General features: G+C 40.2%; 1 non-coding gene across 1 annotated transcript; it reads left to right on the top strand.

Moving 5' to 3' along the window:
• Positions 1-22,899: 22,899 nt before the first annotated feature.
• On the top strand, positions 22,900-23,006 carry LOC133807653 (small nucleolar RNA R71). Its single transcript, XR_009879554.1, has one exon. It is a non-coding gene; the product is annotated as a small nucleolar RNA R71 (small nucleolar RNA).
• The last annotated feature ends 2,328 nt before the right edge of the window (positions 23,007-25,334 follow it).

Here is a 25,334-nt window from a genome sequence, read left to right on the forward strand (position 1 = left end):
AGTAGTGGCACGGAGTATCCCCTTCTGTATAATTTTCCTTCCAAGATGGTGTATCTCGGTATTTTATACATTATATTTCTAGCCTCATTTCGGTCTGCTGGGAGATTCCTGGTTTTGAGGTAGTCAACAATCAAGGTTACCCAGGTGTATTGTGAGTCAATCATGCTTACATCTTCTTCCTCAGGCCTAGTTATGCTCAGAAACAGTAGGAATTCTACTGGAACCATGTTGAGTGTGTCAGCTTTGTTCGTCGTGGCAGGCTTGGCCAATGCATCTTGTAACGCCCTACTACCTTAGAGCCGTTACTAACTGAGTTTGAAAATGGAAATTGTGCAACTGGCAGACTCTACGAGGTTTCTAAAACCAAAAGCGTGACTAAACCAGGGTTTAAGGCTGTACTCTTTGAAAATGTTTAGTTTCATTGAAAACATTAAGTATCAAACATCTGGGATCCCAAAAATAAGGTTTACAAAATATTTACAACTCAAAAATAGATTTACACCAGGTTAACTATCAAAAGAATAAGTTACTACAGCAATATACAAAATGCCCCCAACCAAAGCAGTCGGGCAGGCCGAACATGTACGCGCTCCCCCCACGCTCTCCATACTCATGGGCGGTTGACTGACTCCTTGCTTTTACCTGCCACACAGAGCACCTGTGAACCGAAGCCCAGCAAGAAAACTCATACAGTATATAACATATGCATAGAATATAGCTGACATATAATCCACTGATAAATAGGGAAACCATCAGACTGAACAACCACGGCCATGCCCCCCTAGAGGCCTTAACAAAGCATGGGGTCTCGGTCCTTACTGTAAGGATAACTCATGTATCCATTGGCTCCCACCCTGACTACAAGCATCCCATGTGCTAGGTGTTACTTCCGGCCCCAAGGCCGTTCTCGGCCTTCACCGCTCTCGGCCGTAGCCGTTCATTTCATTATATTCATACATATAGTACATTTCAAAATAATCATTCAAACATATAATAATTCATTTAAGGTTATGCATTTGCACATAATACAATCTAGGGCCATGCCCTGAAATAACACTGTGGGCCCATGCCCTGTCCTCGGGTGTTACGGTTTTCTTACCTTTCAATTCGATAGCCTTGATCACCTGACTCCTCGAGCACGATCCTACTCGAGCCCTAGCGGTCACCTAAACAAAATCCATAAGTCAAAGTCATCACCAAACCTCAAGTCCAAAACCTAGCCTCGGGACCAATCCCGAGCCCCAAGGAAGTCCTAGATCCCCAAAACAAAGTGGTGGAATCGAGCCCCGAACCCTAGGTCAAAATCCCTCAACAAAAGCCCAAAAGTCCCTTTCTGTGAACAGTGCAGCGCTACAGCTCTCTAAAGAGGGTGCTGTAGCGCTACAAGCAGAACCACACCCCCTAGAAACAGGGCCTAGCGCTACAGCGCCCACTGACTAGCGCTAGTTGCAGCCAGACCACACCCAAAAATCGTTTCTACGATTTTCCTTCAACCATTTCAACCCCAAACTTGTCCAAACCTTTTCCAAACCCAAAAACAAACTTATCAACACCTCACACTCATCGCAAGCATCCCAAGAACTCATACCCCAAGCTCAAACAACCCAAAACTCAAGATCTACCATAATGAACCCTAAAACCAGAAATTCATTCAAACATCAAAGATAAGGTCTTAGAAATCATACCGTGGATGGAAATTCGACCTTGAGTTGAACCCTAGACCTCCTTAGCTTGCTCCTTCTCAATCTTGGCCTGATTTCCCAAAAATCCCCATCTAATTAGCTCAAAAACAAAGCTCAAACCAGTCAAGCCCTAAAACTGAAATCTCCAAGAACTTACCTCAAATTTCTGATGTGATCTTGCTAATCCCTTGCCAATCCTCAAGTCTATCTTAGGATCCTTGATGCTCAGCCTACCCTTGCTCTCCACTGAGCTTAACTCCAAGAAAAATGAAGGGAAAATGGTGGGAGAGCCACAAACCGATTCTTTTGGAACAAAACCCTTCTGTTTTCTCTCTTTTCCTTTTTCTTCCTTCTTTCTTTCTTTTTCAGCCTTAACTCTTTTTCTACTAATTGCACTAAGTATAAAGCCCTCTTTAACTTATCTCTAACAAGCCTAAAGACCAAAATGCCCTCCCTAATAATTCTAAACCTTTTTTCCCATGCAGGGACATTTTAGTCCTATTACCCAAATTCCCACTAATTCCTCAAGTGCCCCTAATAATTTCCCGCTCGCTACCCAATACCTGATTAATCGCCAATTATACATTCCTCATCATCAAGATTAACCTCAATATATATTCCAAATTCTCATTTAAACTCCCCAGGCTTAACCCAAGCAGGGTATAGATTCTCGCTTTGACTTTTCCTCTAACCCGCTCATTCTAGGATCGTCCCGAGTCACAGATCACAGATATCAACACAGTCATGCCCAAAATGGCCAAATTACAAATATGCTCTTTCTAAGATAACCAGGTCTACATGCATACTAATTCACATAGTCATGCGTCTCAAATAATCAAATAGTCATATAACGTGCATTAAATCATAATCATGCATTAAACTCATTAAAGTCACACACAAAATCCCATTATGCCCTCCAGGCACACTAATCAAGGCCCTTAAGCCTTAATAGTGAATTTGGGTCGTTACAACTATCCCCTCCTCATGAAAATTTCGTCCTCAAAATTTACCTGAACAACTCGGGATACCGCTCCCGCATATCCGACTCCAGTTCCCATGTCGCCTCTTCAACATTGCTATTCCTCCACAATATTTTAACCAAGGCGATTGTCTTGCTCCTCAAGACTTTGTCCTTCCTATCAAGGATCTGAACAGGCTTTTCTTCGTATGATAAATCCCGATCCAACTCCAAGTTCTCATAGCTCAACACATGAGTAGTATCCGATACATACTTCTGGAGCATGGATACGTGAAACACGTCATGATCCCCTGATAGAGCTGGAGGCATTGCTAACCTGTAAGCCATCTCCCTAACTCGTTCGAGAACCTTAAAGGGGCCAAAAAACCTGGGACTCAGCTTGCCCCGAACGCCGAATCGTTTTACTCCTCTCAGGGGTGAAACCCTGAGGAATACATGATCACCGACCTGAAATTCCACGCTCCTGCGTCTCTGATCTGAATAACTCTTCTGGCGACTTTGGGAGGCGATCATGCGAGCTCTAATTTTCTCAAGTGCCTCATTGGTCCTCTGAACCATCTCAGGACCTAAATACCTCCTCTCACCCGCCTCATCCCAGTGAATCGGTGATCTGAACTTTCTCCCATACAGCATCTCATACGAAGCCACTCCGATAGTCGCCTGATAACTATTATTGTACGAGAACTCAATCAGAGGGAGATACCTACTCCAAGATCCCCCAAAATCCAACACACAAGCTCATAACATGTCCTCCAGTATCTGTATTGTCCTCTCAGACTGTCCATCCGTCTGAGGATGATAAGCAGTACTAAACCGAAGCTGTGTGCCCATTGCCTTCTGTAGGCTCTTCCAAAACTTGGAAGTGAAAGTGGGGTCTCTGTCGGATACTATCGACCTCGGAGCCCCATGTAGTCGAACAATCTCCTTCACATAAAGCTCTGCATACTGCTCCACTGTATAAGTTGTCTTCACAGGTAAGAAGTGATCGAACTTAGTATACCTGTCCACAATCACCCACACCGAGTCATGCTGACCCACGGTCTTTGGCAACCCAACCACAAAGCCCATGGCAATATCTTCCCATTTCCACTCGGGAATCCCTAGAGGCTGTAATAACCCCGTTGGCCTCTGATGTTCAGCCTTAATCTGCTGACAGGTTAAGCATCTAGCCATATAGTCCACCACATCCCTCTTCATGCCTGACCACCAATACAAAACCTTCACGTCGTGGTACATCTTCGTAGAACCTGGGTGCAAAGAGTAGGGAGTGGTATGAGACTCATCTAGAATCTCTTGCCGAATGTCTGGATCAATCGGAACACAAATCCATCCTTTGTACTTCAATAGACCCATCTCAAAAATAGAGAAGTCCTTAGTTGCTCCAGTTAGGACATTCTCTCTACGTTCAACTAACTGGGGATCCACACCTTGCGCTTCCTTAATCCTCTCGAGGAGAGTTGACTGAAGAGTAATGTTGGCTAACCTACCAACCACTAACTCTATACCTGCCCTGGTCATCTCTCCAGCTAGTTTGTCAGATATCTGCCTCGAACTATACAGCTGTCTTGGGCCCCTCCGGCTCAATGCATCAGCCACCACATTAGCCTTCCCAGGATGGTACAGGATATCACAATCATAATCCTTTACTAGCTCTAGCCACCGTCTCTAGCGCATATTGAAGTCCTTCTGGGTAAAGAAATACTTTAAAATTTTGTGATCAGTGTATATCTCGCATCTCTCACCATACAGATAGTGTCTCCAAACCTTAAGTGCGAATACCACTGCAGCTAACTCCAGGTCATGCGTGGGATATCTCTTCTCATACTCCTTTAATTGCCTCGATGCATACACTATCACTTTCCCAGCCTGCATCAACACGCATCCCAGACCCTGTCTAGAAGCGTCACAGTAGACCACAAACTTCTCATCATCTGTTGGCTGGCTCAGGACTGGTGCAGTAATCAACCGCCGCTTCAACTCTTTAACGCTATTCTCACATCGATTTGTCCACACATACTTGGTCTTCTTCCTTGTCAATTCTGTCAATGGAGTAGCAATTCTGGAGAACCCCTCTACAAACCGCCGGTAGTAACCTGCTAGTCCAAGGAAACTTCTAACTTCAGGAACACTGCTGGGTCTAGGCCAATCTCTTACTGCTTTCGTCTTGCTTGGGTCGACCAGTAACCCATCCTTGCTGATAATATGGCCCAGAAATGACACTTGCGATAACCAGAACTCGCATTTGCTAAACTTAGCATACAGCTTAGGTTCTCACAGCCGCTGCAACACCAGGCGCAGATGATGCTCATGCTCTGTCTCTGACTAGGAGTACACTAGGATATCATCAATAAATACAATCACAAACTTATCCAGATAATCTTTGAAAATTATGTTCATCAAATCCATAAATGCTGCCGGGGCATTGGTTAATCCAAAGGACATAACCAGAAATTCATAATGCCCATACCGTGTCCGAAAAGCAGTCTTTGGTACGTCCTCTTCTTTGATCCTCAACTGATAGTAGCCTGATCGAAGATCAATCTTTGAAAACACTGTACTCCCTTGAAGCTGATCAAATAAATCATCGATCCTAGGCAACGGATACTTGTTCTTGATGGTCAACTTATTCAACTCCCTGTAGTCAATGCACATCCTGAGCGATCCATCCTTTTTCTTAACAAATAATACTGGAGCACCCCATGGCGAGAAACTCTCTCTGACAAACCCCAAATCCAGTAGTTCCTGCAACTGAATCTTCAATTCCTTTAATTCCGTCGGAGCCATTCTGTAGGGTGCCTTAGACACTGGCTCAGCTCCCGGAACCAACTCTATGACAAACTCAATCTCCCGTTGTGGCGGTAATCCTGACAGATCTGCTGGAAACAAGTCTGGAAACTCACAGACCACTCTGGTTTCATTCGGTCCCTCTGCCGCCAACTTTGAGGAATCTACAATACTTGGTAGGAATCCTATGCAACCCTCCTACATCAGGTCTCTAGCCTTAAGTGCTGAGATCATAGGCACCCGAGGTCCATTCACCGCTCCCACAAACACAAAGGGTGCCTCGCCTTCTGGTTCAAAGGTCACCATTCGCCGCTTACAGTCAATTGTTTCTCCATACCGCGCTAACCAATCCATTCCTAGTATTATATCAAAATCGTCCATATCTAGTTCAACCATGTCAACAAAAAATTCTCTACCGTCTATAACTACTGGTAATGCTCTAACCCACCTCCTAGAGACTACCAGTTCTCCTGTTGGCAATAAAGTCTGAAAACCCCTAGCATACAAAATACTAGGTCTACAAAGCTGATCAATCACCTTAGCAGATACAAATGAGTGAGTAGCACCCGAATCAATCAATGCAGTAAACAAAGAACCTGCGCTAAAAATCTGACCTGTCACAACTGAGGGACTGGCCTCCACCTCAGTCTAAGTCAAAGTGAAAACCCTAGCAAGAGCGAGGCTGTCTCCCTGCTTTGGCTCCTCTTTCCTGGCTTGTGGGCAGTCTTTCTTCAAGTGATTGGTGCTCCCACAAGTAAAACATGCCCTGGTCCGGCACTCGCCCTGATGCCGTCGCCTGCATCGAGGACACATCGGAAAGTTCCTTCAGCTATCATTTCCGCCCTGACGGCCACCAACAGAACCGCGAACCCTCCTATCAGAACCGTAAGGAACAAATGAATCTGGTGCTCTTCTTTTCTGCTCACTGGGGCCGCTGCCCCGACTAGGTCCAGAAGAAGAAGGCACTGCCCTCCTGGTATCGCGCCTAGCAGCGCTATCCTTCCAGATCTGATCCTCAGCCCTCTTAGCAGTAAGGGCCTTATCCACCACTTGTGCATAAGTAGTCTCTGGAGCCAATGTTATACTCACATCACGGGCGATCATCACATTCAATCCCCATATAAATCTTTCTCTCCTGGTCGCATCAGTCGGCACTAGCTCTGGCGCAAACTTTGCCAATCTATCAAATATCAGGGCGTACCCGGTGATTGATAGCCTGCTCTAGATCAGGTTGATAAACTCATCAGCCTTTGCAGCTCGAACTGCTACACTGTAGTACTTCTCATTAAAAATGCTCTTGAATTCTTCCTAAGTCATAGTTGCAGTATCCCTTCCCTGCCTTACTACATCCCACCATATTCGTGCATCATTTCTAAGCATATAGCTGGCACAATCAACCCTTTCCTTTCGTTCAACCCTCATGAAATCCAGGATTACAGACATCATATTCATCCACTGCTCAACCTGCAGTGGGTCTGTTCCGCCCTCAAAGGTAGGAGGTTGCTGTTTTCTGAATCTTTCATACAGAGGTTCCAACCTGTTCTCAACCACAGGCTGAACCGGAGTTGGTGCTACACTCGGCTGTAGTGGTAGCCCGGTGATTGGTAGAGGAGCTGGTTGCCTCAACTGACTAAGCTCTTCCTCTGTTTTCTTCAATCTAGCCTCCATCTCAGCTAAAATCTGCTGCCAGTTCTGAGGAGCAGGTGGAGGGTCCTGACCCTGGTTGTCATCCTCGGCCCGAATGCCACGGAGTCTCGATGATTGACGAGGCATTACAACTAAATGCCTGCAATCAGTGACACCGCTCATCAGGCATGATAACAAGGTCCAATTCCACCTCTCAAATTCAGCAACGACCAAGATCAACAATCCAAATAACATACAGATATCATACAGCACACAACGGGCCTTGCCCTGGCATTATGCATATGTTATGTCATTCATCATGCTCATAATAACCTAAGCAGGCACACAAGGCATTCAATCACATATTCAGATATATATTAATCAACCATACCAATCAACCCTAAGTCGAGCTTTTCAATGGTAGCGTGCGTACATGTTCGGTCAATCTCCAGAACCAATAAACCTTGGCTCGCTCTGATACCAAGTTGTAACGCCCTACTACCTTAGAGCCGTTACTAAGTGAGTTTGAAAATGGAAATTGTGCAACTGACAGACTCTACGAGGTTTCTAAAACCAAAAGCGTGACTAAACCAGGGTTTAAGGCTGTACTCTTTGAAAATGTTTAGTTTCATTGAAAACATTAAGTATCAAACATCTGGGATCCCAAAAATAAGGTTTACAAAATATTTACAACTCAAAAATAGATTTACACCAGGTTAACTATCAAAAGAATAAGTTACTACAGCAATATACAAAATGCCCCCAACCAAAGCAGTCGGGCAGGCCGAACATGTACGCGCTCCCCCCACGCTCTCCATACTCATGGGCGGTTGACTGACTCCTTGCTTTTACCTGCCACACAGAGCACCTGTGAACCGAAGCCCAGCAAGAAAACTCATACAGTATATAACATATGCATAGAATATAGCTGACATATAATCCACTGATAAATAGGGAAACCATCAGACTGAACAACCACGGCCATGCCCCCCTAGAGGCCTTAACAAAGCATGGGGTCTCGGTCCTTACTGTAAGGATAACTCATGTATCCATTGGCTCCCACCCTGACTACAAGCATCCCATGTGCTAGGTGTTACTTCCGGCCCCAAGGCCGTTCTCGGCCTTCACCGCTCTCGGCCGTAGCCGTTCATTTCATTATATTCATACATATAGTACATTTCAAAATAATCATTCAAACATATAATAATTCATTTAAGGTTATGCATTTGCACATAATACAATCTAGGGCCATGCCCTGAAATAACACTGTGGGCCCATGCCCTGTCCTCGGGTGTTACGGTTTTCTTACCTTTCAATTCGATAGCCTTGATCACCTGACTCCTCGAGCACGATCCTACTCGAGCCCTAGCGGTCACCTAAACAAAATCCATAAGTCAAAGTCATCACCAAACCTCAAGTCCAAAACCTAGCCTCGGGACCAATCCCGAGCCCCAAGGAAGTCCTAGATCCCCAAAACAAAGTGGTGGAATCGAGCCCCGAACCCTAGGTCAAAATCCCTCAACAAAAGCCCAAAAATCCCTTTCTGTGAACAGTGCAGCGCTACAGCTCTCTAAAGAGGGTGCTGTAGCGCTACAAGCAGAACCACACCCCCTAGAAACAGGGCCTAGCGCTACAGCGCCCACTGACTAGCGCTAGTTGCAGCCAGACCACACCCAAAAATCGTTTCTACGATTTTCCTTCAACCATTTCAACCCCAAACTTGTCCAAACCTTTTCCAAACACAAAAACAAACTTACCAACACCTCACACTCATCCCAAGCATCCCAAGAACTCATACCCCAAGCTCAAACAACCCAAAACTCAAGATCTACGATAATGAACCCTAAAACTAGAAATTCATTCAAACATCAAAGATAAGGTCTTAGAAATCATACCGTGGATGGAAATTCGACCTTGAGTTGAACCCTAGACCTCCTTAGCTTGCTCCTTCTCAATCTTGGCCTGATTTCCCAAAAATCCCCATCTAATTAGCTCAAAAACAAAGCTCAAACCAGTCAAGCCCTAAAACTGAAATCTCCAAGAACTTACCTCAAATTTTTGATGTGATCTTGCTACTCCCTTGCCAATCCTCAAGTCTATCTTAGGATCCTTGATGCTCAGCCTACCCTTGCTCTCCACTGAGCTTAACTCCAAGAAAAATGAAGGGAAAATGGTGGGAGAGCCACAAACCGATTCTTTTGGAACAAAACCCTTCAGTTTTCTCTCTTTTCCTTTTTCTTCCTTCTTTCTTTCTTTTTCAGCCTTAACTCTTTTTCTACTAATTCCACTAAGTATAAAGCCCCCTTTAACTTATCTCTAACAAGCCTAAAGACCAAAATGCCCTCCCTAATAATTCTAAACCTTTTTGCCCATGCAGGGACATTTTAGTCCTATTACCCAAATTCCCACTAATTCCTCAAGTGCCCCTAATAATTTCCCGCTCGCTACCCAATACCTGATTAATCACCAATTATACATTCCTCATCATCAAGATTAACCTCAATATATATTCCAAATTCTCATTTAAACTCCCCAGGCTTAACCCAAGCCGGGTATAGATTCCCGCTTTGACTTTTCCGCTAACCCGCTCATTCTAGGATCGTTTCGAGTCACATATCATAGATATCAACACAGTCATGCCCAAAATGGCCAAATTACAAATATGCTCTTTCTAAGATAACCAGGTCTACATGCATACTAATTCACATAGTCATGCGTCTCAAATAATCAAATAGTCATATAACGTGCATTAAATCATAATCATGCATTAAACTCATTAAAGTCACACACAAAATCCCATTATGCCCTCCAGGCACACTAATCAAGGCCCTTAAGCCTTAATAGTGAATTTGGGTCGTTACAATTAGTGACGCCCCACATCACTATGACTGCTTTTTGGAATGACGACTTGCCCTACAAACCAAGACAAGTCTTTCCAGCGTGCTTTGTCCTCCCTCGCACACTTCCTGGGAAAAATTCCCAGGAGGTCACCCATCCCTAGATTACTCAAGGTCAAGCACGCTTAACCATGGAGTTATCAAGTGATGGGCTACCGAAAAGAAGATGCACCTTCCTGATATAGGTAGTACCCATCAATCCATTTAAGCCCTCTTCAACTGTGTAGTCCCATACCTACACAGTCTTAGAATCATTACTCTTGACCTTCCCCAGGAAGTGTGGGATTGCACAGCTTACCCGATCTTTCCCCTTACGGATCACGGGATTCTGACTGTCACAATCACTCCCCCTTACAGGTCCGACGTCCCCGTCGGCCACACTTCCGGCTGGGTCAAGGCTCTGATACCATTAGTGATGCCCCACATCATTATGGCTGCTTTCTGGAATGACGACTGGCCCTACAAACCAAGACAAGACTTTCCAGCGTGCTTTGCCCTCACTCGCACACTTCCTGGGAAAAATTCCCAAGAGGTCACCCATCCCTAGATTACTCCAGGCCAAGCACGCTTAACCATGGAGGTCTCAAGTGATGGGCTACCGACAAGAAGATGCACCTTCCTGATATAGGTAGTACCCATCAATCCATTTAAGCCCTCTTCAACTGTGTAGTCCCATACCTACACAGTCTTAGAATCATTACACTGGACCTTCCCCAGGCAGTGTGGGATTGCACAACTTACCCGATCTTTCCCCTTACGGATCACGGGATTCTGACTGTCACACATCTCCATTCGAATTTTGTTCCTGGGGAACTTGTTCTATAGCCTAGAACTCAAACTCCCTAAGTGTTGCCTTAACTTTCTCCAGGTAGGCTGCAATTTTTATGCCACAAGCCTCTGATTTACCCAAGATAAGGTTAACGACCAATTGAGAGCCACTGTAGCAGTGAATGGCCTTTTCTTTGAGCTCAGAGGAGATCCAAAGACCTGCCAACAATGCCTCGTATTCAGCCTCATTATTTGATGCCTCAAAGTCAAACCTTAATGCCGAATGGAAGCGATTTCCCATCGGGGTGATCAAAATGATTCCTGCCCCCGACCCATTTTTATTAGAGGACCCATCGACATAAAGTCTCTGTAGCTGGCGGGCTGGGGTTACAACTTCCTCGTTAGTGGTCCCTATACATTTGACAATGAAGTCTGCGACTGCGTGTCCTTTGATCGCTGTACTAGGATGATAGGTGATTTTAAACTGTTCGAGCTCGAAAGCCCATTTCAAAAATCTCCTGGATGCTTCGGGCTTGGATAATACTTGTCTTAATGACTAATCAGTTAACACATGAATAGGATATGCTTGAAAATAGGGTCGAAGATTTTGAGATGCGTGCATTAGTCTCAAAACCAATTTCTCCATTAATGGGTTTCTCGATTCTGCCACCAGTAACCTCTTGCTGACATAGTGTATTGATTTTTGTACTTTCTTATCCTCCCGGACAAGTACTGCGCTAATCGCATGCTCGGTTGTGGTGGGGTATAAGTATAAGACTTCCCCTGCAATGGGCTAGTCAAGATTGGTGGCTCAGCGAGGTGTTCCTAAAGGTTCTAGAATTCAAGTTCACACTCGTCCGACTAGTCAAACTTCTTTCCCCTTCTCAAAAGATTAAAGAAGGGAAGACATTGATCTGTAGATTTTGAGATAAACCTACTTAAGGCTGCCATTCATCCAGTTAGGCTTTGAACATCTTTATGTTTTCGAGGTGACGGAATGTCAATTAATGCTTTAATCTTCTCGAGATTATCCTCTATATCCTAGGCATTCACTATAAATCTGAGAAACTTTCCCGAGGATACTCCAAATGAGCATTTTTGTGGGTTGAGTCTCATATTGTATTTTCGGAGCACAGCGAAACATTCAGTGAGATCTTCCACATGGTTACAGTTATGTTTATACTTGACCAACATATCGTTTACATAAACTTCCATGTTATTCCCTATGTGCTCAGCGAACATCCTATTCACTAATCTTTGGTATATGGCTCCTGCATTCTTGTGCCCGAAAGGCATTACATTGTAGCAGTACAAGCCCTTATCGGTCACGAAGCTCGTACATTCTTGGTCGGGTGCATGCATGGCTATCTGGTTATATCCAGAATAAGCATCCATGAATGACATGATGTTGTGACCTGCAGTGGCATCTACGAGCTGGTCGATTCAAGGCAAGGAAAAGAAATCTTTGAGGCATGCCTTTTTGAGGTCTAAATAATCGATGTAGGTTCGACACTAGCCATTGGGCTTTAGAACTAGTATAGGATTGGCTATCCAATCAAGGTAGAAAGAATCTCGAATAAATTGATTTTTCTTTCGCCTTTTGACCTCCTCTTTCAGGGCTTTCTTCCTATCTTCGTTCAGGAGCCTCCTTTTTGTTGGTTCGGAGGGAAGCTCTTATCTATGTAGAGTGCATGGCTTTTAATGCTCGACCTGATCCCTATCATTTTTTAGTGTGACCATACAAACATATCATGGTTTTCTCTCAAAAAGCAAGTTAATTGATATGTTGCATTTTTGGAAAGATTTTTCCCACTTTTTACCACCCTCGTGGTAACTTTCTCATCGAGCTTCACTTCTTCAAGCTGTTCCATTAGTTCGAGATCAACCCTTTCTTCAACCCTAGGGTCGATCTCTTCTTCTATTTCGAAGATGGATCTATTCATTTCCCGAACAACTACAAGTGCTTTTGCACTTTTTGGTTCGTTCCTCAGTGTCTCGATGCCACTAGAAGTCAGAAAATTGATGGTCAAATGCCTAACAGACGACACTGCCCCCAGCCCAAACAGGGTTGCTCTCTCGAGCAGTACATTGTAAGTCGACGAGGTGTCCACAACTATGAATTTCATCATCTTGGTCATCGAGACTGGATAGTCTCCCAAGGTTATGGGGAGCTTGATGGATCCCGTGCTGGCAATCCTTTCTCCTTAAAATCCATACAACATTGTTGCATAGGCATTCAAATCTCAAAGCGTGAGTCCCATCTTTTCTACAGTGGTCTTATAAAGGATAATGACTAAGCTCCCATTATCAATTAGGACTTTGCGAACACTTTTGTTTGCAAGCTGAATTGTGATGACCAAAGGGTTGTTATGGGGAAACTATACATGCGAAGCATCCTCTTCGGTAAAAGTAATGGGATGAGATTCAACCCTTTGTTGCTTTGGAGCTCGTGGTTCATGTTCATAGGAGAATCGTCTCCAATCTTGAGCTCGTTCACATATCTCTTCTGGAAGTTTCTGTCCGATCCAGCAAGGTTAGGTCCTCCAGAGATGGTACCACATCCTCTCTATCTATTGAGGAAGGTCGATCATCCTCTCCTACTTGGGAGGTGTTCTTTTGTTGGGCAGGTTGCGCAGAAGCTGCCCTCTGTCCAGTCAACACTTTATTGGTATTTCAGTTTCTTATATATTGTCTGAAATATCCACTTGATATCAGGCCTTCAATCTTGTCTTTCAGTTGTCGACACTCATTGGTGGTTGTCTACTATCCCTGTGTAACCTGCAATACTTGTTGGTGTCCCTCTTTGACTTCTCATTTCGCATTTGGTCAAGCCGCCTAAACGGGACCTAATTCTCACTTGGGACAAAGATATTCTCCTGAGTCTCATTGAGCTTTTGTAAACCGTATAAATGGAGAAATACTTGTCTCCTTTCTTCTTTTTCCCCCTGTCCACCTCTGAGTTATTCCCTTCATTTTTCTTTCTTTTTGAAGGGTTATCTCTTGAGGGTCAAGATGTTGATGGGGTAGCAAGGTCGAGGCTGAGTTAACATTCGACGTATTAGTTATAATGGGTTGAGGGGTTAGTTTTAATGCTGACTTCGCCTGTTCGACATTGATGAATCTCTGAGCCCTTTTGTTGAACTCGGTTATTGTTCTTATCGGTTTTCTCTGAATATCATCCCAAAGAGGACTCCCTGGAAATATTCCAGCTCAAACGGGCATAAGATGACCATTAACATCAACATTACGAGCTCGTGCCACCTCTATGTTAAACCTTGCCAGGTAGCTTTTGAATGACTTTCCTGGCTGCTGTCTAACATTGGTCAAGGTCGAGGCCTCGGGCCTGAATTCTACCATGGCTTTGAATTGTTTTTTTTTTAAATTCCTTTTCCAATTGATCCCAAGACAAGATTGAATGTCTTTTGATTTTTTCGAACCAATTTTTCACTTGTCCTATCAAAGTAATTGAAAATAACATGCACATGAGCTCGTAGCCAATGTTGCTGGCTCGCATGATGGTATCAAATGTACTCAGATGACTATAAGGGTCTGAGTTCCTATCAAATGGAACTACATGGGGTATATTGATCCCATGAGGGAATGGTGTGTTTGAAATATGAGGAGCGAAAGGCTTGAGCTCCTCATCAGAGTTGTCGACCTTGTCCTTGTTTCTTTCATCCTGAAGGAGCCTGAACGCTCTTTCAAGCTGATTAATTCTCTCCTGGACCAAGTCCACTAGAGGCTGAGCTTGTGCTTGGGGTAGATGGTTATTGTTTGTAAAAACTACAGCTCCATGTCCCGGTATAGGGATATTTTGGTTCCCATATACTGGCTACACAAGTTCCTTTCGACTGTTCAAATGTTCACGTAAATCAGGGTTCGAGGGATTTGCTTGCCCCATCTTCTAGTTCAGATGATCTCGAAGATCAAGATTATTTAAATAATTCCCAGTATTCCTAGGTTGGTATTTATATACACTTACAGACCTAGTGAGGTCTAAGCTCCCACTCATAAAACTAATGTTTCATTCTGGTTGTGAGACCCGATGATTGCAAGGCGGATCTTCCACCAGTCCTCTTACTCCAGTTGTTTATGATCTTCACATGTGGCTTCCTACTGGTTGGGTAGTCCTATGTCCTCGGGTTGCCTCTCACTCGCCCCCATGTCTAGGTCGAGTTTGACAGTTCCCGTCTTGACTGCCACTTCGAGATGGCCTTTGTGGTGCATGCTTCCCAGCCCAGTTCCTATTAGGAGCTGGCTGGGGTGCCTCTCAATGTGGTGAGGGGTGTCTTATAGGAGACAGTTGGTGCCTTATAGGCAATGATGGTGGCCTACCATTGTTGGGCCTGGAAGGTCTAGAATTGGCCCAGTCTGGTTCCGAGTTATTTCTGACAGGTTCAGGGTTTGTGCTCCGAGATTCTAAGGGAGCTCGGTTATTCCCTGTTCCTGAAGTGAGCTCCACCGTTTCACTACTAGAAATATAGGCTTTTACTTCATTTTTTACACATAGAATATAAAAAAACTGAAGTAAAAGCCCTTCAATGGGTTTTTACTTCGCTTTTGGGAATGGTAGTACATAAAAAAAAGGCTATTACTTTGGTTTCTTAAAAAAACGAAGTTAAAATAGAAAATAGACAAGGGCCATGTTTGGTTTGCACACTAAATCGGGGCTTTTTACTTCGGTTTTTATGAAAAAACCGAAGAGAAAAGTGGAGCAACCAAACGCGGCCCTGAAGGCTTTTACTTCGGTTCTTATATAAGAACCGAAGTAGAAAGGGTACTTTGTACTTCGGTTCTTATATAAAAACCGAAGTAGAAAGGGTACTTTCTATTCGGTTCTTATACAAAAACCGAGTAGTAGAAAGTACCCTTTCTACTTTGGTTTTTGTATAAGAACCGAAGTAAAAGAGTTTTAATACCCTTAATATATAGCTCCCACGGCTCATTCGTCTCTCTGAAGCAAAAATCCCAAACGCCAAACCCAGAAAACCTCCATTGTTGTCGTACTCCCACGAAGGTTTCACAAAATATACCATTTTTTATGTTTTTTTACCATTTGAAACCATTTTTCTTACTTAAAAACAGAAATATTAGTTCCATTTTTATTTTTGAGGAAGAAAATAAAGACTTTGAGTGTGGGTATTTTTAGGGTTCGAAAATGGGTATTGTTATTGGACTTTGGCTGGTTTTCTTACATTAAAATAAGTTCTTGAGCTTCAAAAAAGGTATGAATCACTAAATCTTTGTTTGTATGATTTTTTTTTAATTTTCTATAATATTTTCAGATTTTTTTCTTATAGATATAATGTGTTTATTATATATAGGTTTTAGAGTTGCTAAGATTGATTTAGAGGTTATTTTGAGCATCAAAGAAGGTTTGTTACCTTAAAACTTTGTTTGTGTTAATTTTTTTATATTATTCCGAATTTAATACTTGTTTTTTAGTATATTTGTGTTATATATTTTTTATTTTGTTATTTTATATAATGTTATTAATTATATAAATATATATATATATTAGTAAAATTTAAAAATTGTTGTGACTTGCTATTTAAATTTCTAAACATAGCTTCAATAAGTAATGTTGTTGCCAATGTTAGAACTTGAAATGTTTGGATTATTAGTGACATTTGTTTTTTGTTTTCTATAACTAGCTAGCTTGATATGTTGTTTGACGATTATGTAGCTAGCTTAATTATTATGTAATTGATTTTTATTTATTTTTGTTTAAGCTTTTTAGTAGGGTTGTTGATTTAGTTGCCAATTCGGTATTGATTTTGGGTGACTTCAAGAGTAATATTGGAGGTGAGTAATCTTTAAATTTTATTTATTACTATTGCAATATTTATTTATAAAATTAGAGTTAAATCTTGCGTGCTTTACTTTAGTGAAGTAGGTTCTGGGAAATTTGTTGTTGGCGGTGATATAAGGATGGAATTATGTATGTTGATTTTGTGTTTGTTTGTGTTGAATTTATATATAATTATAAAATTGGGATATGCTACAAAAACAAAGGAAACTCTGCCAATTTTTTATAGATTTTATTAATTGTTTTTCTTTTTCAATTTGCACACTATGTCGATATATTTTGTGTGTTATTTACAAATTTTAAAAAATTTGGAGATGTTAAAATGCAGTTGTTATGCTGCCGAAAATTTGTTAGACTTAGGAAAATTTAATAATTAAACTTCAATTATGTTTGATGTTCTAGAAAAAAGAACTAGGAGTGGAAGATGTAGATGGATATGAAATTTGGACAAGAGCGCGAGAAACGAAGAAGACTCTTTTCGAAGATAATTTGGACAAAAAAATTGAAGAAAGAGATGTAAGTGTTTTAAAGCAAAGTAAGAAATTTTTTTAAGTGTTGTTACAAGTTACTAATTTAATCTATCATTGGTTTGTTTCGTAGAATGAACTAAATGACAAAGTTACTAGTAGTCAAATTGTCGCCAAGGATCGGGAGGACATCTTGCCAATCCAACAAGAATAGTTAAGCCGATTGATGACTTAAATTTATTAGTAAGACTATTTTGTTTATACATACCTTTAGTTTTATGTGAATGTATATATAAATGTTTATATTATTTTACTTAATTACAATTATGTGAATGTATATATGAATGATTAGGTTATTCTACTTAACAATTATGTGAATGTATAAATATTTAATTTTATAAGAATTTTAATTCTAAGTGTATAAATTTTGTGATTTTTATTTCTGTTATAAATTAAATGAAAATAAATCAATTCCAATTGTAAAAATATATATAACTATAAATTCATATAATTAGACTATTTAAAATAATTAGGGCAAAAAAAGAAAGAAAAAAAATAGAATTGGGTCATTTAAAAATAATTAGAAATAATTATTAAAAAAAATGGGGTGGGGGGGTTTCTACTTCGGTTATTATGTAAAAAGCGAAGTAGAAAGTGGGGTTTCTACTTCGGTTTTTACATAATAACCGAAGTAGAAAGTGGGGATTCTACTTCGGTTATTATGTAAAAACCGAAGTAGAAACCCCACTTTCTACTTCGCTTTTTACATAATAACCGAAGTAGAAAGTGCCCAGCAAGGAAATATACCCCACTTTCTACTTCGGTTATTATGTAAAAACCGAAGTAGAATCCCCACTTTCTACTTCGCTTTTTACATAATAACCGAAGTAGAAAGCCTATTTTTCACTTCGATTTTTAACTACTTTTTACTTCGCTCCGAACTACTGTGGTTGCGAATTTTAGCGAAAACCGAAGTAAATCCAGCTTAAAAACTGAAGTAAAAGCCCTTTTTTCTTGTTGTGTTTGATTACCAAAAGTATTAACTTGAGTATTCCTTCCAGGGTGATCATCGCCCTTGTTTGCCCTGGGCCTTGGCTGGGTTTGTTGGGCCTCTTGTTTGTCCCTCCTGGCAGTCGTCCTCCCGCGAGGGCACTGTTGCGAAATTTATATGCTATGCAAGTGCACACAGTCGCAATTTGTAATAAAATGGTAAAAACCAAGTATCGTCCTCAAGGACTGAATTCTCAAATACCAATCAATTAATTTCTCTTTCTATTTGATCAATTAAAATTCTTGATTCTTTTAGAAACAACAAAAGAAACTATAATATTCAGAAACAATAATTAAAATTTTAAATAAAATAACTAATAATAGCAAAACCTTGGATTGAATTCACTGTAAAACAATTAGGAATCCTAATCTTCACTATTATCCACTCTATTAATCTTTAATGCAATTACTACTGAAACTCTTCTCATTAAAATGATAGGTATGCAAAAGTGTTAACTATTCGAGTTAAGAAATAGAAAACTCGACCTAGTGTGAATTCCCTATATTTCTATGGTCAATTCAAACAATAGGAAGCAATGAACACAACCTTCAATCACATAAACCAATTTGATACTCTCGTTCTAAATTGAAATGTATGTCTATTAAATTTTAGCATATTCAAATCTCACTTTTCAGATTTTGATTCAAATTCGTAAATCATATGTAAAAGATGCGCAGTCAATTACATACACAATAAACACAAAGTGAATAGATTTCAGATGAAGGAGAAATAGATAATTGCATTAAATCATAATAGAGTTTCAAGAGAGTCAATTAGAAAACCTAAATAGAAATTTAGTTCATAAACATGACTAAATCAAACATAAACATAGAATCAAAAGAAAAAGAAAAAGGAAAAGAACTCTGAGTTTTCTTGTTGTTTCTTCTCTAGCCTCCTTGCTTAATCTAGGGTTTTTGTCAATCTCCCCTCCTCTAAAAAACTGCTAAAGTCGCAACATTATGTTTCTTAAGTAACCCTCCAAAGTTCCAAGTGAAAAGACCAAATTGCCATTCAAATAGTGGTCAGAAATGTGAAAATCGCGTCACTAGCGCTGTAGCTCTACTTTTGGAGCACTGTAGCGCTATTAACAGTGGAAAAATGCCTCAAAATCTGGTGCACTAGCGCTGTAGCGCTCTTATTATGGCGCTGTAGCGCTAAAGTCAGAATAGAACGAAACTCGTTTCGAATAGCCTGAAGCGTTAGCTCATCGTATTTGGATCATAACTCCTTCGATATAACTCCGAATTGAATGATTCAAAAAGCTATGGAAATCTAAGAGAAATATATACAACTTATATTTCTAGAAGTGTTTCCAGAAAGTGAATAAATCATGGTCAAAATGCGGCTTGAAGTCTCAGACTTGCGTTATAGAGCATAAACGAGCATCTTCAATGTAGTATTTTCAACACATAATGTCTTGAAAGTCCACAATCAACACAAAATCCATCTTATTTATCATATTTAACATGTTTCTTCTCATTTCACTCCATATTATGTACTTGACCATTAAAGCCTGAAACAAGAAGAAAACAAGCATAAATATGCGCTAAACAATCCTAAATAACTAAAAACATAACATAAAACAATCTCTAAAACAAACCTAAAATGTACCTGACAAATTCCCCCAAACTTAACCTTTACTCGCCCTCGAGTAAATAATCTAACTAGACTCGAACCTAATAAACCAAGTTGACATAACTAACCAATTCAAACACTCAAGACTGTTATGCATATATAATTCTCAGGAAAAACAATCATGCAATTTAAACTTTAATCTAGATTTTCAGTCTTAACCACTTCACAATTCACTGCAATTTCTCAACATCAAAGATCATTTACTCATAACTTGCAAATAAAATAATTGAACTACTTTATGCACATCAAATTCTCACCAACTAACCACAAACTCAAGTATTCCATATGCCTGCATTACTTACTATTCTCCATTAATATAAACAAATGCACAAATAAGAATCAATAGTACTTTATAAGAGTTGAAATAGAAGGCTTAGGTATAGGTGGACAAAGAGACAGTTTTTAGACTTAATCATACCACAAGCATTCCATTAAACAAGCTCACAACAAATTCACACCACTCATCACTTGTTACCCCTTTTTCTGTGCAATGATTGAGAATGTTTATATTTTTTTTCAATAAACTCCCCCAAACTTTGATTTTTCAATAAATAATTGTTTGGGCGCATAATCATTTTTCACTTTCCTTCCCTTTTCTTTCTTTAATTTTTTTTTCAATCAAAAGTAATTTTCTGAATAACACATATTACCACATCCCCTTACACATTCACTCCCCTCATATAATGATTTTCATGCTCATGGTATGGGTCAAAAAGAGTAAATGGTATTTCATTTTACAGTTAGGCTCAAAAGAGTGTGTTAATCAAGAAAATGGTTATAAGGCTCGAAAGGGTTGACTAAGGATAAACTTTAATAGGGTTAGCTTGAAAGGCACAACCAGTCCAAAAATTGCCTATATCATTTTCCTAAATGTGCACTGTTTCAAATTTCATCTCAAATAGTAAGCAAGCAGGTTCTAGAATTTTTCAAACTTTTCAATCCACAATCCAAATTTGACATGCATAAAATAACTCAAGTATAACATTTGCAATGTATGAACAATAGATCTCTGATGTCAACAAATCACAGTGAAAAACAAAGTAATCTAACCAAGCACACAGATTAATTTAGAAGCACAACAATTTTTCCTTTGGATTATACTACAAAATAGTCAATCAGATTGAAATGGCCATTATTGTCAACTTAATTTATACTCTAAAACATGACTCCAAATGAACAACGGATTAAAATTAAAAACAAACAAACAAAACAAAAACGCAACAAAGAAAACCAGAAATAAATCTCTCCCCCAAACTTAAGAACTGAACATTGTCCCCAGTGTGAAGTGAAGAGTAAGGAAAGAAGACTTACCTCAAAAAGCACGCCACGTCAGTATGGCGGAGGTGGAGGGGGCTTGAGTTTGGGATGGCGGAGGTGGTGGCCACCCCTTGCATCCTTGACAGCCATCATGTCATACGAGGAGAATTCCCTTCCACTATTAAGAATATTGAAATTATCCCCAATGTCATCGAAACCTTCAAACTTGCCACACAAATATCTTTCAATACGACGTCGAACTGTTCGAAATCGTTCTTTGGTCTTCTTCTTCTTCTTACCAATTGAATCTTGACAATCATTCACCACATCATCTCTACAACAAGTAGGAATTTCAGTTGCTGCAAAAACATTAAAACTTATTTCCTCATGTTGGACTCGCAACCTTAACTCCCCCTTTTGTACGTCGATTAAAGCTCGTCCTGTGGCTAAGAATGGTCTTCCAAGAATGATTGGGACGTTGGCATCCTCCTCCATATCAAGTACAATAAAATCTGCTGGGAAGATGAACTTGTCCACTTTTACCAAAACATCTTCAAAAATACCCTGAGGATGTGCTATTGATCTGTCTGCCAACTGAAGAGTCACTGTTGTAGGTCTTGCTTCCCCAAGCTTCAATCTTCTGAACACAGAAAGCGACATTAGATTAATGCTCGGCCCAAATCACATAGAGCATTCATACTCTCAAAATTCCCAATAGAGCAGGGTATTGTGAAACTCCCAGGATCTCTCAGTTTCTGAGGAAGCTTTCTTTGCAGAATGGCACTGCACTCTTCAGTGAGCACCACCGTCTCATAATCTTCCATCTTCCTTTTCTTGGATAGAATCTCCTTCATGAATTTCACATAGCTGGGCATCTGCTCTAAGGCCTCAGCAAAAGGGATATTTATATGCAGCTTTTCAAACACCTCTAAAAACTTAGAAAACTGTTTATCCAGTGTAGTTTTTCTAAGCCTCTGAGGATATGGAACTCGAACTGGTTGCTCATCAATAGCTGGCTGACACTGTTCTGAAAGCTGGTGGTCTTCAGTAACCTCTGCTGGATCAGACTGTTCACCCTTCTCTCCATTCTGAACCAGTGCTTGTGGAGATCTAGGCTGCCCAGTTTGCTTCCCACTCCTCAGAGTAATTGCCTGAACTTTCTCCTTAGGGTTAACTTCTATATTACTAGGAAAATTTCCCTGCGGTCTGTTATTAAGCATATTAGCCAACTGCCATACTTGTGTTTCCAGATTTCTGATAGAAGATCTAGTCTTTGTCATGAACTGAGTTTGAGTGTTGGTGAGGGTCAATAATGCAACTTACAATTCATTAGGCCTTTCAAGTGGAGCTTGATTCATTGATTGTTGAGGCCTAGGCTGTTGTGATGAAGAGGCTTGATGCATTGGTGGTTGAGGCATATTATTATGAAATTGACCCTGAAACTGAGGTTGCTGGCCCTGATTATTCCTCCAAGAAAAATTAGGATGATTTCGCCACCCAGGATTGTAAGTATTGGCGAATGGATTATTGAATGGCCTCTGAAAGTTTCCCATCGCTTGAACCTGAGCTTGATCCATCAGAATGTTATTGTTAATACTAATAGGGCACTGATCAATAGAGTGAGAACCACCACAAATTTCACACCTAGCTGCCATTTGAACCGCATTAGCAGATACAGTGCTCTGTTGTAACTGTTTTGTCAAGGAGGCTACTTATGCTGTTAGGGCAGTGATTGCATCCAGCTCATGCACCCCAGCTACCTTTCTGACCCCTGATGATCTTTCCTCAGACCACTGATGATTATTTGTGGCCATGTCCTCCAGCAGCTCATAAGCACCAGTTGCACTCTTGCTCATAAAAGTACCACCCGCTGCAGCATCAATAATGGTTCTTGTAGTAGGACATCAACCATTATAAAAATTCTGCACTAACATCCACTGTTCAATGCCATGATGAGGACATCTTCTCAAAAGTTCCTTGAACCGTTCCCAATCTTCATACAATGATTCTCCATCATTTTGGCAAAAATTATTGATTTCTCCCCTCAATTTAGCAGCTTTGGAAGGAGGGAAGAATTTTGATAAAAACTTCTGAGCCAAATCTTGCCAGGTAAATATAGATTTCGGTTGCAAAGAGTTCAGCCAACTTTTAGCTCTATCCCTCAGATAAAATGGGAAAAGCCTAAGTTTAATAGCGTCATCACTCACCCCATTGTATCTAAAAGTTCCACACAGCTCCAGAAAATTAGACAAATGGGTGTGAGGATCTTCAGAAGGCAACCCATTAAATTGAACAGAGGATTGCACCATTTGTAGAATAGCTAGCTCTACCTCAAAGTTGTTAGCCTCTACAGCTGGTGGGCGTATACTGTTTTGTACTCCCGTCAGAGTGGGCAGTACATAGTCTCTCAGGCTCCTCTCAACATTTTTCTGAGCCTGACCCCCTTGTGCAATTCCAGGAATTAAAACATTCCTGCCATCCCCATCATTCTGTGCCATCTTCACAGATTTCTGGGCCTCTCTCTTGTTCTTTCTGTTTTTCTTACAAGGCTTTTCAATCTTAGGATTCAAAGGAACAAGATTGTCTGCTCCTCTTCTGCTACACATATAACACAATTCACCTGAGATAGACAAAGTAAGCAACTAAACAGATTAGAAACAAGAGAAATTAAAATCAAATTAGAATAAAAATTAATCAGACTGATATTGATAATTATTTTCAATCCCCAAAACCGGCGCCAAAAACTTGTTGCGAAATTTATATGCTATGCAAGTGCACACAGTCGCAATTTGTAATAATATGGTAAAAACCAAGTATCGTCCTCAAGGACTAAATTCTCTATTACCAGTCAATTAATTTCTCTTTCTATTTGATCAATTAAAATTCTTGATTCTTTTAGACACATCAAAAGAAACTATAATATTCAGAAACAATAATTAAAATTTTAAATAAAATAACTAATAATAGCAAAACCTTGGATTGAATTCACTGTAAAACAATTAGGAATCCTAATCCTCTCTATTATCCACTCTATTAATCTTTAATGCAATTACTACTGAAACTCTTCTCATTAAAATGATAGGTATGCAAAAGTGTTAACTATTCGAGTTAAGAAATAGAAAACTCGACCTAGTGTGAATTCCCTATATTTCTATTGTCAATTCAAACAATAGGAAGAAATGAACACAACCTTCAATCACATTAACCAATTTGATACTCTCGTTCTAAATTGAAATGTATGTCTATTAAATTTTAGCATATTCAAATCTTACTTTTCAGATTTTGATTCAAATTCGTAAATCATATGTAAAAGATGCGCAGTCAATTACATACACAATAAACACAAATTGAATAGATTTCAGATGAAGGAGAAATATATAATTGCATTAAATCATAATAGAGTTTCAAGAGAGTCAATTAGAAAACCTAAATAGAAATTTAGTTCATAAACATGACTAAATCAAACATAAACATAGAATCAAAAGAAAAAGAAAAAGAAAAAGAACTCTGAGTTTTCTTGTTGTTTCTTCTCTAACCTCCTTGCTTAATCTAGGGTTTTTGTCAATCTCCCCTCCTCTAAAAAACTGCTAAAGTCGCAACATTATGTTTCTTAAGTAACCCTCCAAAGTTCCAAGTGAAAAGACCAAATTGCCATTCAAAAAGTGGTTAGAAATGTGAAAATCGCGTCACTAGCGTTGTAGCGCTACTTCTGGAGCGCTGTTGCGCTATTAACAGTGGAAAAATTCCTCAAAATATGGTGCACTAGCGCTGTAGCACTCTTATTATGGCGCTGTAGCGCTAAAGTCAGAATAGAACGAAACTCGTTTCGAATAGCCTGAAGCGTTAGCTCATCGTATTTGGATCATAACTCCTTCGATATAACTCCGAATTGAATGATTCAAAAAGATATGGAAATCTAAGAGAAATATCTACAACTTATATTTCTAGAAGTGTTTCCAGAAAGTGAATAAATCATGGTCCAAATGCGGCTTGAAGTCTCAGACTTGTGTTATAGAGCATAAACGACGTGTGTTGAGCATCTTCAATGTAGTATTTTCCACACATAATGTCTTGGAACTCCACAATAACCACGAAATCCATCTTATTTATCATATTTAACATGTTTCTTCTCATTTCACTCCATATTATGTACTTGACCATTAAAGCCTGAAACAAGAAGAAAACATGCATAAATCTGCGCTAAACAATCCTAAATAACTAAAAACATAACATAAAACAATCTCTAAAACAAACCTAAAATGAACCTAACAGGAACCCCCTAGGCCTCCAAGGTGGTGCTTGGACCTCGACGGCGTGCCTAGCTAATTCTTCATTCTGCCTTGTGGCTTCTGCCAAATGCTAACACAGTTGGCGATTCT

The sequence above is a fragment of the Humulus lupulus genome, chromosome X (genome assembly GCF_963169125.1).
Source record: "Humulus lupulus chromosome X, drHumLupu1.1, whole genome shotgun sequence".
NCBI lineage: Eukaryota > Viridiplantae > Streptophyta > Magnoliopsida > Rosales > Cannabaceae > Humulus > Humulus lupulus.